The following is a 16,791-nucleotide window of genomic DNA, read 5'->3' on the forward strand; positions in this document are numbered from 1 at the left end:
CATCGCCAAGGTCTGATTGCAAAAATTCAAAAAATTGCAATCTCAGGCATAAATGGGTTAAGGGAAAAGCCCGACAATTACACTGACTAGCCAACATCATAGGACCCCTCCAATCCAGGCCATCGCAGGCCAAGGTTTATTAAAGGAAGCCCTCAAAGAAAGGAAGACCCTTTTATTGTCTGGGTTCATGTGAGTTTGCCATTTTGCCATCTGGTGGTTTTCTGCTGTAATTACAACCATTTACCAGTTGACAGGGAAACAATTTCACAACAGTTAATGAGACGACCTCTTGTGATTTTGAGAAAAGGGAGGCAACCATATGTAATTGTTCCTCTTTCTGTATCTACCTGCTTTCCTGTATAAGAGACATAGTAAGAATGGCCAAAGAGAATTCTGATGTCTGTGGCATATACTTATGATTGCAATGATCCTAAAGGAAATCTAAAAGACTGAAGCTGATAGATATTACCATATGCTACAGTTTGAATGTGTCCCCCAGATCTCATGTGTTGGAAACTTAATCCCCAAATTCATACACTGATAGTATTTGGAGGCAGGACCTTTGGGAGATAATTAGGATTAGGTAAGGTCATCAAGGTGGGGCTCCCATGATGGGACTGATGGCTTTATAAGAAGAGGAGGAGGGAGCTGAGATGGCATACTCTTGCCTTTTCACTTTGTGATGTCCTCTGCCATGTTATGATGCAACAAGAGGGCCTCCTTTAAATGCCAGAACCATGCTCTGGGACTTCTCAGCCTCCACAACCATGAACTAAATACACTTAATTTTTCAAGAAAATAAATTGTTCTGTGGTGTTACGTTACAGCAACAGAAAACAGACTAAAATACCATGTAACCAGATGCCACATAGATATTGCTTTCTGATAGTGTGTATGTGTCTCTGGATGTGCAATGGATATTTTTGCGTCAAGAAAACAGCTTGAGAAAGTGTTCTGACCTGCCCTAGGAGAAATATGGATAATAAACATAATAAATATCTTTTTATGAATAAAAACATACATATTTATGTCAAAATGCTTTCTACCTTAGTTGTAACTCTGAGATATCTAGTAAGACATCTATTTCTCAGCAGGGGCTCCCCAAAAGTCTAAGTCATAGTTAAAAGGGAAGCTTAGCTAACCTGGACCCATACTTTAAAAATTCATAAGTTAAGTGATCTTTTGTTTCACTTTAATTTTTTATGATTGCTTTTGTTTTACCTCATTTTTCATGATACTGCAGTATAACATAAAGATAGCCTAGACATTTTAACTTTAGTAAATTAGAAATCCCCATTATCTCCTGGTACCTTATGATTTTAAGTTTCTGTTCATGGGACCTAATGATTACAAACAGAGTGAAAAATGCAGCTTTGAAGTCTAGAATTCCTCTGGGCTTTTTAGAAATGATTCCTTCTTTAACCTGTGAAGAATCCCTCATTAACAGGTCCATCCTTCATTATTTGAAAGAGACTTACAATATACCACCTACAGTGCCTTAAATTGCACCATTAGCAATTCAAAACATCTAGTTTGCCTGGAAGGTGGTAATTTGAGTGTGCGCACCCCGTGTGTGTGTGTGTGTGTGTGTGTGTGTGTGTGTGTGTGTGTGTGAGTGGTAAGGACACATTACAGAGGATCTTAATAATTTGTTCTGAAAATGACTGGTCATGACTATAGAATGCCTGGGTAAACCCGAGATCATGGATGGTGACCTCCCATTTGTAGGCTTATCTATATAGGCTAGTATCAATTTTTGTCTAAAAATTACTTTGTGTTTGAATTACATTTCTTTTCTCTTTTTTCTTTTCTGAGCCAGAGCCTTGCTCTGTGGCCCAGGTTGGAGTGCAGTGGTGCAATCTCGGCTCACTGAAACCTCCACTTTCCTAGTTCAAGTGATTCTTGTGCCTCAGCCTCCAATAGGTGGGATTACAGGCCTGAACCACCAAGCTAATTTTTGTATTTTTAGTAGACCTAGGGTTTCATCATGTTGTCCAGGCTGGTCTCGATCTCCTGACCTCAAGCAATCCTCCCGCCTCAGTCTCTCAAAGTGCTGAGATTACAGGCTTGAGCCACTGTACCCAACCACTGAATTACATTTTTATGTTTTGTTCAAAGAATTATATATGTTCATTTGCTCAAGAGAAGTATTTTAAAAGGAACAGTTGAAGAATGTGTATGCTGGATGATGCTAGAAGTGTTTGTCTTTGACATTGTCCATGGCCTGGAGAATCTTGAGAAGTGCTGATTTAGTCAGTTCTTCTAGCTTGCATCCTGCTGACTCCAGAGATACATGCTTTCTTTTCTAGGCCAATGGTTGTAGCCCACGGAGACAAATGTTAGGAACTGAATGCTTCAGAATCTGCCACACATTTCATTCAGGAATTGATGGTCTTCTCTTTTTCCTTCTTTTCTCCAACTGTTGCTTGTACTCCGAGCATAATTTTTTTATTTTGTTGTGCTATAGGGACTTGTATAATATTGTCTGCTCACTACTTCTTCCACCTTCTGAAACCAGCAGAGTATTTTTTGGGAAAATACTCCAGTGTCTTACCTCCTAACTCTAATCCAACCATGGTGAACACCATGCTGGGTGCCATGTTCTTATAGCCTCCATATTAGACTATAGTTGATGGTAAAAGGATAAGCACCTGACACACGAAGGACCAGTCATAGCTGATGCTTGGAATGTTTGAGCTTGGGCATCTAGAGATAATATAAATCAATCCCTCTCTGACAATGGGTGGGAAGTCATGTTTGAGAGCTGTCAGCCATTGTATTTTCCAGCACATTAAGGAAGCCAGTTTGCCATAGAAGAGTATGAGGTTGACCTTTCCAGAAAGTAGAAATAATAATTTTGCAGCGTTTTAATCCTAGATTCCATTTGATCCTGAGGTAACTTACTTTCCACCTGTTACAAAATATACCTTTAATTTATTGTATATATCCCTTAAATATATTTTTCATTTTTGGATAACTTTGTACAGTTTGAGTTGATGTCAATGGAATTGTAGAATGTTTCTACTTTGGCAATTTTTTTTTACACATGTACGTTGTAGAAAAGCCTTGGCAAGTCCGTAGCTTCTGACATGGACCTGTGATTCCTTTGTTTTCTCCTTAGAAGGCTAAAGAAGACATTTAAAAAATGGAGTAAATAGGCCAGATGTGGTGGCTCATGCCAGCAATCCCATCACTTTGGGACGCTGAATTGGGTGGATCACCTGAAGTCATGAGTTTGAGACCAGCCTGCACAACATGGTGAAACCCCGTCTTCACTACAAATACAAAAATTAGCCAGGCATGATGGCACATGCCTGTAATCCCAGCTACTCGGGAGACTGAGGCAGGAGAATTGCATGGACCCGGAAGGCCGAGGTTGCATTTAGTCAAGATAGAACCATTGCACTTCAGCCTGGGCAAAAAGAGTGAGACTGACTCCATCTCAAAAATTAAATAAATAAATAAATAATAAATGGAGTAAGTAAAAGTATTAAAGGAAGTGGTCATATAAAAGCAGTTTTGAGAAGGACTTTGGACATGGCTAGTTCCTGCTTGACTTCTCAAAGCCCAAGTGTGCTGTGATAATGGGTCCTAATGTCCCCACAAAGTCTCTTCTCCAAATCTAGTTGAAAATGCAGCTTGTTTCTCAGAGTGATTGCATGTAATCATTAGATTTAATTATTAAAAGTTCATTTATATTTGCCAAGTAGTTTTAAGTATAAGCCTCACTAAGATTTGGCTTCTTATCTGATAGAAATCTCACCCAGCTCAGAGGGATTCAGGACAACTCCTTATATTTGATATCTACAGTGAAATCAAAATGTAATTCACAGCAAACTTGTGCAAGTTTTTTATTTGCCTGTATTAAAAGTAAATTGTACCCAAATTATTCACTTTAACATTTGCTACTGAATATGGTGATTTCATTGTTGTTAATGATGACTTAATGCCTTTCTAGGGAAAGGTTACATTAGGTGAAAGGAGTAGTTGACCCCATCAGTGTGAAAAATTCAGTTGGTGGCAGTATATTCTCTAATTAGGAAAAATGCTAGAAAGACTTCCTAAGAGTTCTGTGCAATGGGGCAATTGACCATCTCTATTAAATTGTAAGAAAATCTCATTATAGAGACCATTGTAGAAGCAAATGGATCAGTTGAAGCCAATGTATTTAAAACATTTTTCCTCACTCAGTGGAGATTGCTCCAAGCTTATGATTTTCACCAGTTACTTTACCACTTGCTCCAAAAGTCTCTGCAGAAAGTCCTGGGCTCAGAAAAAGCCAGCAGACCTTAATGTCAACAAAGCTTTTCACAGTAAGAGTCTTTCCCCACTATTCTAATAGTTTGAATCCATTTCTCCACTGAAATCCCTTATTTCTGTAATTCTCATGCCTTTCTCAGTGCCATTAGTGGTAAATCTACTAATTTTTAGTTCACTGCTGCTAGATCGGTTCCCATACAGATTTAAGTATATTTAAATATAGCTGCATTGGAAGGATGTCATGTCATACATTAGTCAACTGAACCACTCTATCGACACCACCACCTTGAAATAAAGAGAAATTTGATTCTAGTGCATACCTGCTACGTCTACATTTATCATTCAAGTAGAAGATTTTTGAGAGAAGTGAGTACTATTTATTCTACTGAATCAATAGGTGAAAATTAAAATTTTTTTCAGAAAGTCAGGAGTGAAAATTCAGAAAATACATAGGATTTCTTAAATTTAGGGAGTAGTACTCTATTCACACTTCTATTGGATAGGGTGGTGTGTCCACCCACCCAGCTCCCATTTCTTTCTCTGAAAACTACCTTTGTTTTTGGAAAGTCTGTGTCATGACCCCTGCTATGTAGGAAGGGGTCCAAAGACTCCACCTTTCTGGGCAAAACTAGAATTTGAGTTGAACCAAAGTAGTGGTAGACCCAGACCAAGATTAGTCAACCAAATGGTTTATTTACCAAGCAATTTAAAATTGGGATTCAAAAATACTGGTTAGTCTGTTGTTACTTTAAACTGAAAGATCACATAAGCAAGGCATTGATAATCATGTGAATGTAGACCCAGGGAAATGGCTTTGCAGAAGAAGAAAATCATGAAGAAGACATGTAGAGTGAGACAAAGTGATAATTCCATCTGTTTCAGAGGAAGTGTAAATAAGGACTGGCTATGCTTCTGCTTTTTTCCAGTTCTGAGTTCCATGATGTACCTGGGACCACCAAGAACTTAAATATTCTTACATTGAAGTCTCTCTTTTATGTAAGATGGTTTAAGTATGTCTCTTTTGCTTGCAACCCAATAGTTCCTAACAAAGGTATATATTAGTTTAAGAAGCTCTTTTCCTGTATATCCCCTATTCCAACAACGTGGGCTAAGCCTTAGTCTTTGCAATGAATATTATATGAGAAAATTATAATTACTTATTAAAAGTAAATATGCTTTAATTTCCTTGTGGAATCTAAAGACCAATTAAAATATGCCTTATATTTGAATTGACATATAATTAGGCTTGATGGGAGAAATGGTATTAGGAATCTAATTTTCTGCTTGTTCCTCCTTGCTTCAGAGTTTAGCTGGTGTTTGCCTTCAACAACAAGAAATACTTATGAGGTAGGAAGGCTATGGGTATATTCTCCCTAGTTCTTTTGCCTCTTATTATTTTTTATTTTTTCAAACCTAAATGGGTTACTCCAACTTTATCAAATTCCTTTAAGGTTCTGAACTTTTGCTAACTTTCAAGGAACTTCAGATATGGTAGAGTTTGGCTCTGTCCCCACCTAAGTCTCATCTAGAATTGTAGCTTCCACAATTCCCATGTGTTGAGGGGGGGCCCCAACAGGAGATTATTGAATCATGGGGATGGTTTCCCCCTATAGTGTTCTCATGGTAGTAAATAAGTGACATCTGATGATTTTATAAGAGGTTTCCCCTTTTGCTTGACTCTTATTCTCTCTTGTCTGCCACCATGTAAGATATGCTTTTCACCTTCCACCATGATTGTGAGGCCTCTCCAGCTATGTGGAACTATGAGTCCATTAAGACTCATGTGGGTCAAATGGTAGTTCAATTCTTTTCGTTTATAAATTACCCAGTCTCAGGTATGTCTTTATTAGCAGTGTGAAAACAGACTAATACAAGGTACAAAATTCTAACATGCCAAGTACTGAATATTAAAGTAAAAGAAAAAAATGAGAGTGAAAAAGCCCATTTATCAAATTCCATAGGAGTGAAAACTGTGCACATGAAAGAAAGTATACCTGATTACACAGCATAGATCATCAGTTTTTTTTTTTCTTTTTTTTTTTTTTTTTTGAGACGGAGTCTTGCTCTGTCACCCAGGCTGGAGTGCAGTGGCCGGATCTCAGCTCACTGCAAGCTCCGCCTCCCGGGTTTACGCCATTCTCCTGCCTCAGCCTCCCGAGCAGCTGGGACTACAGGCGCCCGCCACCTCGCCCGGCTAGTTTTTTTGTATTTTTTAGTAGAGACGGGGTTTCACCGTGTTAGCCGGGATGGTCTCTCGATCTCCTGACCCCGTGATCCGCCCGTCTCGGCCTCCCAAAGTGCTGGGATTACAGGCTTGAGCCACCGCGCCCGGCCAGATCATCAGTATTAAAGGGACAATCTGGATCCAGAGATGATTTCAGAGGGAATGAATGAGTTTTGTTTCATAGAAGCATTATAACATATTCTCATTTCCATGGAGATTTGTCTTGCTGCAGTCAAAACAGAAAGAAAATCTGCCATGGTAATTTAGCGATGAAAAATTAACAACTGCTTTGTTGTTTAATAATTACTCTTACCTTCTGCTATCTACCTGATAATTAAATAAATTAGAATTATTTGTAAATAGTAGAAGTGACCTTGCTATATAGAAGGCTAGAGTGCCAATGCCTATTGCTATGCTGATTTTTTCTTAGTTCACAGTTATCAACTATACTGCACACTTATTAACTGATATTCTCAGACTATCAAAGGGCATTGAATAACTGAATCTGAGATCACAGGTTGATATTTTTATCAAATCATGACAACCCTGTAGTTAAAAGGTTTATATATCATGTTGATGCCTCCAGAAGCATTACCTGGCCTCATCTTTGGTAACAAAAAGAGGCTTGGTTAATCCTCATGAGGTCATATTTTCCCATATTTAGAGGAACATATTAGTATGCTAAACTTGGGAATATGATATTTCATAAACAACTATTTAACATATTGCAGCTACTCAATCATATCTAAGATTTTTTTCAATACCTGCTAAATGGTTGCTTTTATAAAGTGCAGGCCTCATGCAGTGTAAAGGTGTTGAAGAACTGGACCAAACTTAAGTTGGATATTTAAATGTAGATATTCAAAAAGGATGTTGTATCTATCAATCAGCGTTCAGCCAGAGGAATAGAATCAATAGAAGATATATATTAAGAGATTTATTACAGGTAATTGATTTATATTATTGTAGGGGCTGGCCAGGCAAATTGGAAATCTGTAAGTCAGGACATCAGGAAGAGGGAGCTGGAATTCTCAGGAAGGGACTGAAGCTTCTGTCCCCAGGCAGAATTTTCTTCCCTTCAGAGAAGTCTCACTTCTGTTTTAAAACCTTTGAACTGCCTTTATCAGCCCTACCCTTACTTAAAGTTCAACTGTTTATAGACTTTAATTATACCTACAAACTACCTTCATGGCAACACCTAGATTAATGATTGGTTGAATGATTGAGGACTGTAGTTTAACCTGGTTAGTACATCAAAAAAGAAAATCCCAGATGTCTAGATAGTGCACTAACACACAAAGTGAATCTCAGGTGTAATCTCATGTTTCTTAGTGTTGAAGTAAATTAAAATGGAGACTAGGCCTGAAGAATCCCTGAGTAGACAAAACCAGTTAGGCCTCATAAATGACCTCAAACTTGCTTAAATTGCAAACATGCATGAAATTTAACTTGGGTCATTTCTGATAATGCTTATGTTAGACAAAAATAAAACTTAATCCCAGCCAATCGTAAGCAGTCAACTAACATATAATTATGTGTTCTGGGGCTTTTCAACAAGGTACCTAAAACTAGACAAAGCAATCAAATAATTCCTTGTTTGGTTTCTGTATTTTTTTAAGCCATAATTTTAGAATCAGGGGTACATTTGCAGGTTTTTTACAAAGGTATATTGTGTGATGCTAAGGTTTGGAGTACAAGTAAAACCATTACTCAAGTAATAAAAGTATCTGATAAGTACTTTTTCAGGCCTTGCCTCCTGCCCTCTCTTCCCCCTCCAGTAGTCTCCAGTATCTATTGTTCCCATGCTTATAGCCACAGCTACCTAGTGTTTAGCTCCTACTTATGAGTGAGAACATGCAGTGTTTGGTTTTCTTCTGCCATGTTATTTCACCTAGGATAATGGCCTCCAGCTTCATCCATGTTGCTGAAAAGGGCATGATTTATTTCTTTTTTATGGCTGCATAGTATATGCATGTATATGTACCACATTTTCTTTATATCACTGTTGATGGGCACACCTGGGTTGATTCCACGTCTTTGCTACTGTGAATAGCCCTATGATGAACATACAGTTGCGTGTGTCTTTTGGTAGAACAATTAATTTTCCTTTGGGTATTTACCCAGCAATGGGATTGCTGGGTCAAATGGTAGTTCAACTCTTTGGTTTCTTTAGAAATCCCCAAACGCCTCTCCACAGAGGCTGAACGAATTCACATTAGCACTAACAGTGTATAAATGTTCCTTTTTCTCTGTAGCCTTGCCAACATGTTATTTTTTGACTTCTTAACAAAAGCTATTCTGATTGGTGAGATGGTATCTCATTGTAGTTTTCATTTGCATTTCTCTGATGATTAGTGGTGTTGAGCATTTTTTCATATGTTTCTTGGCCACTTGTATGTCTTCTTTTGAGAAGTGTCTGTTCATGCCCTTTGCTCATTTTTTAATAGAGTTTTTTTTTGTTTTTTTTTTGCTTGTTAATTTGTTAAGTTCCTTATAGATTCTAAGTACTAAACCTTCATTGGATGCATAGTTTATAAATATTTTCTCCCACTCTGTAGGTTGTCTATTTACTCTGTTGATAGTTTCTTTTGTTGTGCAGAAACTCTTTAGTTTAAATAGGTTTCACTTGTCAATTTTTGTGTTTATTGCAATTTCTTTTGAGGACTTAATGAAGGCTAATATCAAGAGGGGTATTTCCTAGGTTTTCTTATAGGAATTTTATAGTTTGAAATCTTACATTTAAGTCTTTAATCAATCTTGAGTCAATTGCCAGCATCATTTATTGAGTAGGGAATCTTTTCCTCATTGCTTATTTTATCAACTTTATTGAAGATCAGATGGTTGTAAATGTGCAAACTTTTTTTCAGGTCTCTCTATTCTCTTCCATTGGTCTATGTGTCCAACAACAGTACCATGCAGTTTTGTCATAGAAAAAATAAACCTCTTTAAGTTTGGTTCATTGTTCATAATTCTCCAATTAATTAATTGCTCTTTACTCAAATACACACTAACTGTTTATTGTGCCCCAGATTTTTCTTTAACATTAGTGACTGGTTAATTCCTTCATCAATCAAACGCATGCCAATTCCATGAGATCAAGTTGAAAGAGACACCCTTTTTGTTTTGTAAACCATGGAATTTATGAAAAAGATGAAGCATGGATGATGGAGAGTATATTCTCAAAGAAGCATAATCTCCAATTTGAGAATAAACAATTCTGTTTTTCCTTGAGTTGAAAAAAAAAACCTCTCTTTTTAATCTTAGCATTAATCTAACAATAGGTGACTATTATCCTGTACAAATGTTTTATTTCATTGACGTTGTCTCTAAATGATGACTCAGTGGCAAACCTCAGCATGAGTTCTGAACTACTACATCTCTTTCTGTGTTTCACAGACCTTAGAAATTTTACTGGAGGATGTCAACTGGGATTAAGGAAAGCATTTTCTATTATATCATATTTAAACACATAGAGAGATGACGGGAAAGTAAACTAACTCATAATAAATAGCATGTGTTAATGCTTTAATCTGAATTTAAAATGGTGGTTTTCTAATAAATTTATCATAGGTTAGTATGTTATTGGTCAAAGGGGATATTGTGCTATTTACAAAATGATGGCTTTTCTCCCTGGTGCTAATAGAGTCTATCCATTTCAGACATTCATGTAGCCAATGGATATGATTTTGTGTGTGTTATTCGGATCAGCAGATAAAGATGACAACAAGCTATGCTTGTTGTTATCTTCTAAAATCTGACTGACTGACATATTGAAGTTTGTTTGGGTCTGGTAACTCTATAGTAGTTTCTCATCTATTTTTTTATGTATATTTTTCTAATGGCTTAAAATGTAAAATTTTTATATTCATTTGTGTTGATGGTTTGATAAATCTGTACACTACATGTTACTTATTTCCTAGTTTAGAACAAATGTTTCTATTACATGCTATAAATGTCCAGTGCCTCTGCATGTCTGGAAGTGGCACCAAATTCCTTTTTTCTTTGTTTTTGTTTTTTTTCCTCATTCTTTTCATTCCATATTACAACAATGAAACTAACAATTTCAAAAGAGTATTAGCTACCATTACTGAGTACCTATTATTTGCCACTCATCCTGCTAGGAGATTTACAATTAATCTCTTCTTATCCTTTACAGACCTTCTTGCATAGTTTTATTTTTCATTTTATAGATAAGGAAAGTAAGACTTAACAAAGTTAAATACCTGGCTTAAGATCACACAGCTTCTTCACATTTTAGCTGCCATTTCAGTTTGTATCTCTCTATTTCCAAGCATAAATTCTTCTCTACCATTTCATCTATCAAGTTAATTTATTATGTGACAATATATACAATTGTAGATACCAAGGGAATGGTGATTTTCAAAAGATGACATCTTAAGGCAACTTTTTCGGGTAGATAACTGCCCCCAGAAACTCTCTCCTTTAGAAATGGACTCCATAAAACTTATAGGGAAATATCAAAAACAGTCAGGGTCACCATGAACCTCTTTAATTCTGACTCTGGTTTGAGATTTGGAATTCTTGGGGGATATGGAGGGTTTAATTTAAATAATAAAAAACTTACTTTTATATTTACATATATTTAAAATTGTGATGTCTAAGCAAATTAATTATACAATTAGGATTGTAGGGCACATGTTTAGCCCTTATTGTAGTACTGACTGATTTAAAGCACTTTAGAAGTACCATTTACATATAAAAAATTGCTGTGCTCCTTTGAAAGAGATCTACTTATTATCTATTCATTAAAGCTGATCAAAGAATTTTGCTTAATAATGATTTGTTAGCCTTCTTCAAGTTTCTGTATTTACTGAAAAGTCATTAACCTGCACTCTTTAAGCATATTATATAATGGCTTTGGTTCCATACTAATCATGATTGTTCTTTCCAAGTGGTCCTAATCAGTGAAGTTTTTCTATGTATAGAATATACTAAGGTCATAAGTGCTGTTTTTTTTTTTTTTCCTCACAAATCTTATTCAGATATCTAGACAGAAATAAAGTGTCGGACTGCATTCAGAAATGAACATTGGACAGATATTTTGATCAATTTTGCTCAGTGGTATCAGGATTTATGGTTGTGATGGCCCCTGGAGCCATGGCACTACATAAAGACATCACAGTCCAATTCATGGTTATTATTTTGGGTTATTGTCGTTACCCTCATGAAACCAAGAACCACGAACCACGTGAGAGGTTTATGGTGTGACAGACAGCTCACGCCCATCCCATCTCAAAAGTTTGCATTAATATTTTTAAAGGACTTAGTTAGTACATAAGAATGCTCTTATTTCAGCTCAGATTTTTGTAAATCTGTTTCCAAATCCTGTCCTCTTGCCACTCCAAAATAGGAGTGTTCATACCACATCACATCACATCACATCACATGGTAGAGAAAAGGGCAGAAGCAGAAACAGAATGTTGTTAGAAAAGAGTAATGAGAAAACATCCCCATAAGTTAAGTAACATTGATTCTCAGAAGACATATTCTCTTCCTTATAATCTCTGAGAATCCAGCTATTGTCAGGGAAGGATATCTCAATTTGAAAGGCATGGCCTAGGGCCCTCTTCATGGCCAGATACACCCAAATTATATAAATTCTATATATTGTGAACAGGGGAAAATCATTTACACACAATAGGGTAGGGGGCGTAACCCAGCTTAACAGGTAGGAAAACACAAAGCTGGATGGCACTGCTTAATACAAGTTGGCAGGGATCTGAAACAGTGCCTCATCTGAAGGACATGGAAAGAAACATTTTTAATCAGATGATTTTTAACATCAGGAAAGGATAGAGGCTGGAAGAGCCACATGATTTTTTTTCCTGATGAATTAAACTTTCTTTTTCCTACCAAGCCAGTGAGTGTTTACAGATACTTCCAGAAGTACCTGAGTGTTCATTGTACTCATATGTGTTCTGGGGACGTTGAGTGTATAATAATATTATGCTTTGAGCTACGCTATCATGCAATGGAAGAGAAATTGCTTTCTTGCCCTATGGCTTCTGTGCTTTTTGCTAACTGCCACTTTCACTGAGTATCTCAACTTCATTTCCTAAGTAAATAGCATTAAACTTGTCACTGCTAATTTTCTCTCAACATCTATTAAATATCCACATTGTGGATTTGTTTTTGACAGGAAAATTTAGGCTGGTTCCTTTTTATGTTTCAGAAATATGTCAAGGGAAGATTAGCTCAGAGACAATACCTGTCATGAGCCACAAAGAAGACAGATGAGTGTGTACATGGACTAGAAACTTTTTCACTATACAGTTTCTTAAAAAAAATTAAATCTGATTGCCTGTCTATAAGTGAAAAGTATTTTGATTAAATTCTATAAAACAGCAAAAAGGAATTTTAGTCAGTGTGCCAATGTTTTCTTTCAGAAATCACATCAACTAACTGATTTTCTACCATTCGTAATTCTAATACTAATTCTGCCATTATGCATGTTGAGAGAGGTGACAGTAGCATTTTCTTCTTATTTTTATGGAAGCAGTTGTTCTTTTAGGGACAGGTCCTTCAATCCCTCTATGAAAAAAAATCACAAAGGCACACATAATACCAAAATTTGAATAAAATTTCAGAGCATCACTAACACATTTTTACCTGTCCACAATCCAAATGTAACCATCTAGAACATGAGTTTTTGACCCTGTCCTAAAATTGTGTAGTTCTTGAGACTTGTGATCTCATATTAATCAATTTTGCATTATTCACAGAGTCTGATTTGATGCCTTGAAATAAGGTGGTTCTTAAATATTTGTAGAATTGATTAACATAGAAATAGAGTAGGATCATTTTTACATTTACATTGTCAAGACCAATTTTTTTAAAAAAGATATTCTAATCTCTGCTCTGAAACAGGATAGAATCCAGAAATCGAAATCAACTCACACATACATGGTAGACTTATTTTTAATAAAGGTACACGGGTGATTTAGGAAGAAGATTATATCTTTTTAACAAATGGTGCTGTAAGAATTGGCTATTCATATGGGAAAAAATGAACCATGGCCATAACTAACATTATCCATAAAAATTAACCTTAAATGGAGCATGGACCTAAACATAGATGCAAACACTATAGCACTTCTAGAAGAAAACAGTCAAAAATAGTTGTGGCATTGGAGTTGAAAATTTTTTAGGGCACAAAATTCATAAACAATGTGAAAATCATTGATAAATTAAACTTATCAAATTAAAAACTTTCATCCTTAAAACACACAAATAAGGCCGGGCACGGTGGCTCAAGCCTGTAATCCCAGCACTTTGGGAGGCCGAGACGGGTGGATCACGAGGTCAGGAGATCGAGACCATCCTGGCTAACACGGTGAAACCCCGTCTCTACTAAGAAATACAAAAAAAAACTAGCCGGGCGAGGTGGCGGGCGCCTGTAGTCCCAGCTACCTGGGAGGCTGAGGCCGGAGAATGGCGTGAACCCGGGAGGCGGAGCTTGCAGTGAGCTGAGATCCGGCCACTGCACTCCAGCCTGGGCTACAGAGTGAGACTCCGTCTCAAAAAAAAAAACAAAAACAAAAAAAAACACACACACAAATAAGAAATGAAAATTCAAACCACGGATTGGAAACAATTATTTCATTATATCTGAAAAAGTGCTTGTATCCAGAAGTTATAAAGAACTCTTAGAGTTGAATAAAAAAATGACAAACCACCCAGTTAAGTAAATGAGTCAAAGACTGAATAGGAGTCTCACAAAAGAAGTTATACAAATGTCACATAAAAGATTCAACCACTAAGGAATGAAAATTAAAACTACAATGCAATACCATTACATTCCCCACAGTATGGCTAAAATGAAAGAGACTAATGATATCAATTATTAGGATGTTGATCAATGGGAACTCTCGTACACTGCTAGTGGGAGTATAAAATGATACAATCATTTTGGGAGACAGTTTGGTTGTTTCTTATAAGGTTAAACATATATTTATCATGTCACCTGCATGATTCTATGTTCCTACTTATTTCCCATGAGAAATGAAAACATATGTCCATTCAAAAATTTGTGTTCAAATTTTTATAGCAGGTTTATTCATAAAAGCCCAGACTGGAACGTGTTTAAATGTTCATCAACAGGTGTGAAAGGATAACAACAAACAAAATTGTTTGTTTATTTTGAGACGGAGTCTCGCTCTGTTGCTCAGGCTAGAGTGCAGTGGCATGATCACAGCTCACTGCAACCTCTGCCTCCTGGGTTGAAGTGATCCTATATATTCAGGATCACTTGAATATATAGGGAGGCCTGAGCCTCCCGAGTAGCTAGGATTACAAGCACGCACCACTACACCCAGCTATTTTTGTAGTTTTAGTAGAGGCGGCGTTTCGCCATGTTGGCCAGCCTGGTCTCAAACTCCTGATCTCAAATGATCTACTCCCCCTCAGCCTCCCAAAGTGCTGTGATTACAGGTGTGAGCCACTGTTGCCAACCTCAAAAATTTGCATTTTTAGTGATGAATTTTGATAATATATCATAGTATTATTCAGCAATAAAAAAGAAACAGACTACTGATGTACACATCAACAAGGATGCATCTCAAATCATTTTGAATGAAAGAAGTTAGACACAAGCACTGACTGTGTGATTCCACTTATGTGAAATTCTACAATAGACCTAATGACAGAACACAGCCAAGAGTTGTCTGGAGCTGGGTATGTGTGTGTTGGCAGAGGCGGAGAGGGTATATAGACTGGGAAGGGGCACAGGGGGGCTCTTTAGGCTCATACAAATATTTTATATCTTGATTGTTATGGTTATATAGTACATATATTTGTCAAAATTCATTGCACTTACAACTGCTGTATTTTATTTTATGCAATTATATTAGTTTCCTGGGGCTACCATAACAAAGTACCACAATCTGGGTGGCTTAAAACAACAGAAATTATTCTCTCACAGTTCACTAGGCAACGAGTATGAAATCAAGGTGTCAGCAGGGCCATGCTCCCTCTAAAGGCTCTAGGTAAGAAGCCTTCGTTGCCTCTTCCTAGCTTCTGGTGTTCCTGAGGGACTCTTGGCTTGTGGCAGTTTCACTGGTATGCCTCTGTCTTCACATAGCGTTTTCCTCTCTGTGTCTCTTTGTCCAAATTTAAATTTCGTATTCGTGTAGAGACACCAGCCGTTAGATTAGGGACTACCTCATTTTAATATGATTGTAACTGCAAAGATCGTATTTCTAAATAACGTTATAGTCTGAGATTCTGGGTAGACATGAATTTTGGGGAACACTATTTAAACTAGTAGAGCAATTTATCTCATCAAAGCTGATTTAAAATAAGTGAGAATAAAGAGATAGACCTTCCTGATACCCATTAATACTTTTGAAAAAGTCAATACATATTTTCAAGAAATATCATCCAGAATTCTAGACACCACCACCTGCGTGTACCAATTTGATGATAAAGGCTTTTTTTTTTTTTAATTAAGGAATAAGTGTCAATTCTCATAGGAAATCATATTTGGAGTATTTTACTTTGTATTCAAGGGGTTCATGTGCATGTTTGTTACATGGGTGTATTGTGAAATGTTGGCGATTGGGCTTCTGGTATACCCATCACCCAAATATTGAACATTGTACCCAATGGGTAACTTTTCAACTCTCACACCCCTCCCGCCCTTGCCCCATTTGGAGTCCCAGGTGTGTATTATTTCCATCTTTATTTCTATGTGTACTTATTGTTTAGCACCTACATATTTGTACTCTTGAACTGCTAATCACACTGACCGATTAAGAGCAATAACTCAAATTTTGTTACTAACAAAAATCATATTTAGTAATAGCCACAGAATTTCTGAAGGCACAATTGTTTCTTGGGTCCAAATGTGACTTATTACTGCTTGTGAAAGACCGTTCTGTCTAGTACCCAGCAGAGTCCTGCTCACCTCTCAACCCTCAGTGCAAAGGCACTCCAAGTCATTCCGAAGCTTAGCAGCCTTCTCCTCGCCTAAGGGACAGTAGGGAGACAAAGTCAAGGAAAGGTCAAGTAGGGGCGTATGGACAAAGTTAATGTGAAATTTAATAGAGTCCTCTGGTTTCTCACCCCGCTTCCTGGCACTGGCTCTCTCTCCACACCTTCTATGTGACCCCATAGAGAAGTTTTGCTCGAGTAATTTGGCGCACATCCACTTAACAGAAGGCGCAAGGCCAGAACACAGTGGTTCAAATCCCACAAGGCAGGTTACTTGTGTGATGGGCTAAGAGGAGGGCAATAAAGCTGGCCCATCAGAATCAGTCAGTTACTACGGAGAGGAGGGTCAAAGCAGC

At 37.1% G+C, this 16,791-nt stretch overlaps 1 long non-coding RNA gene across 1 annotated transcript in view; it reads left to right on the forward strand.

Moving 5' to 3' along the window:
* The first annotated feature begins 26 nt into the window (after positions 1 to 26).
* LOC105489422 (uncharacterized) overlaps positions 27 to 16,791 on the forward strand; it is a 96,156-nt gene continuing 79,391 nt past the window's right edge. Inside the window, exon 1 of the long non-coding RNA XR_011616878.1 lies at positions 27 to 189. This is a non-coding gene — a long non-coding RNA (uncharacterized lncRNA). The remainder of the gene's footprint in view (positions 190 to 16,791) is intronic.

The sequence above is a fragment of the Macaca nemestrina genome, chromosome 19, assembly GCF_043159975.1.
Source record: "Macaca nemestrina isolate mMacNem1 chromosome 19, mMacNem.hap1, whole genome shotgun sequence".
NCBI lineage: Eukaryota > Metazoa > Chordata > Mammalia > Primates > Cercopithecidae > Macaca > Macaca nemestrina.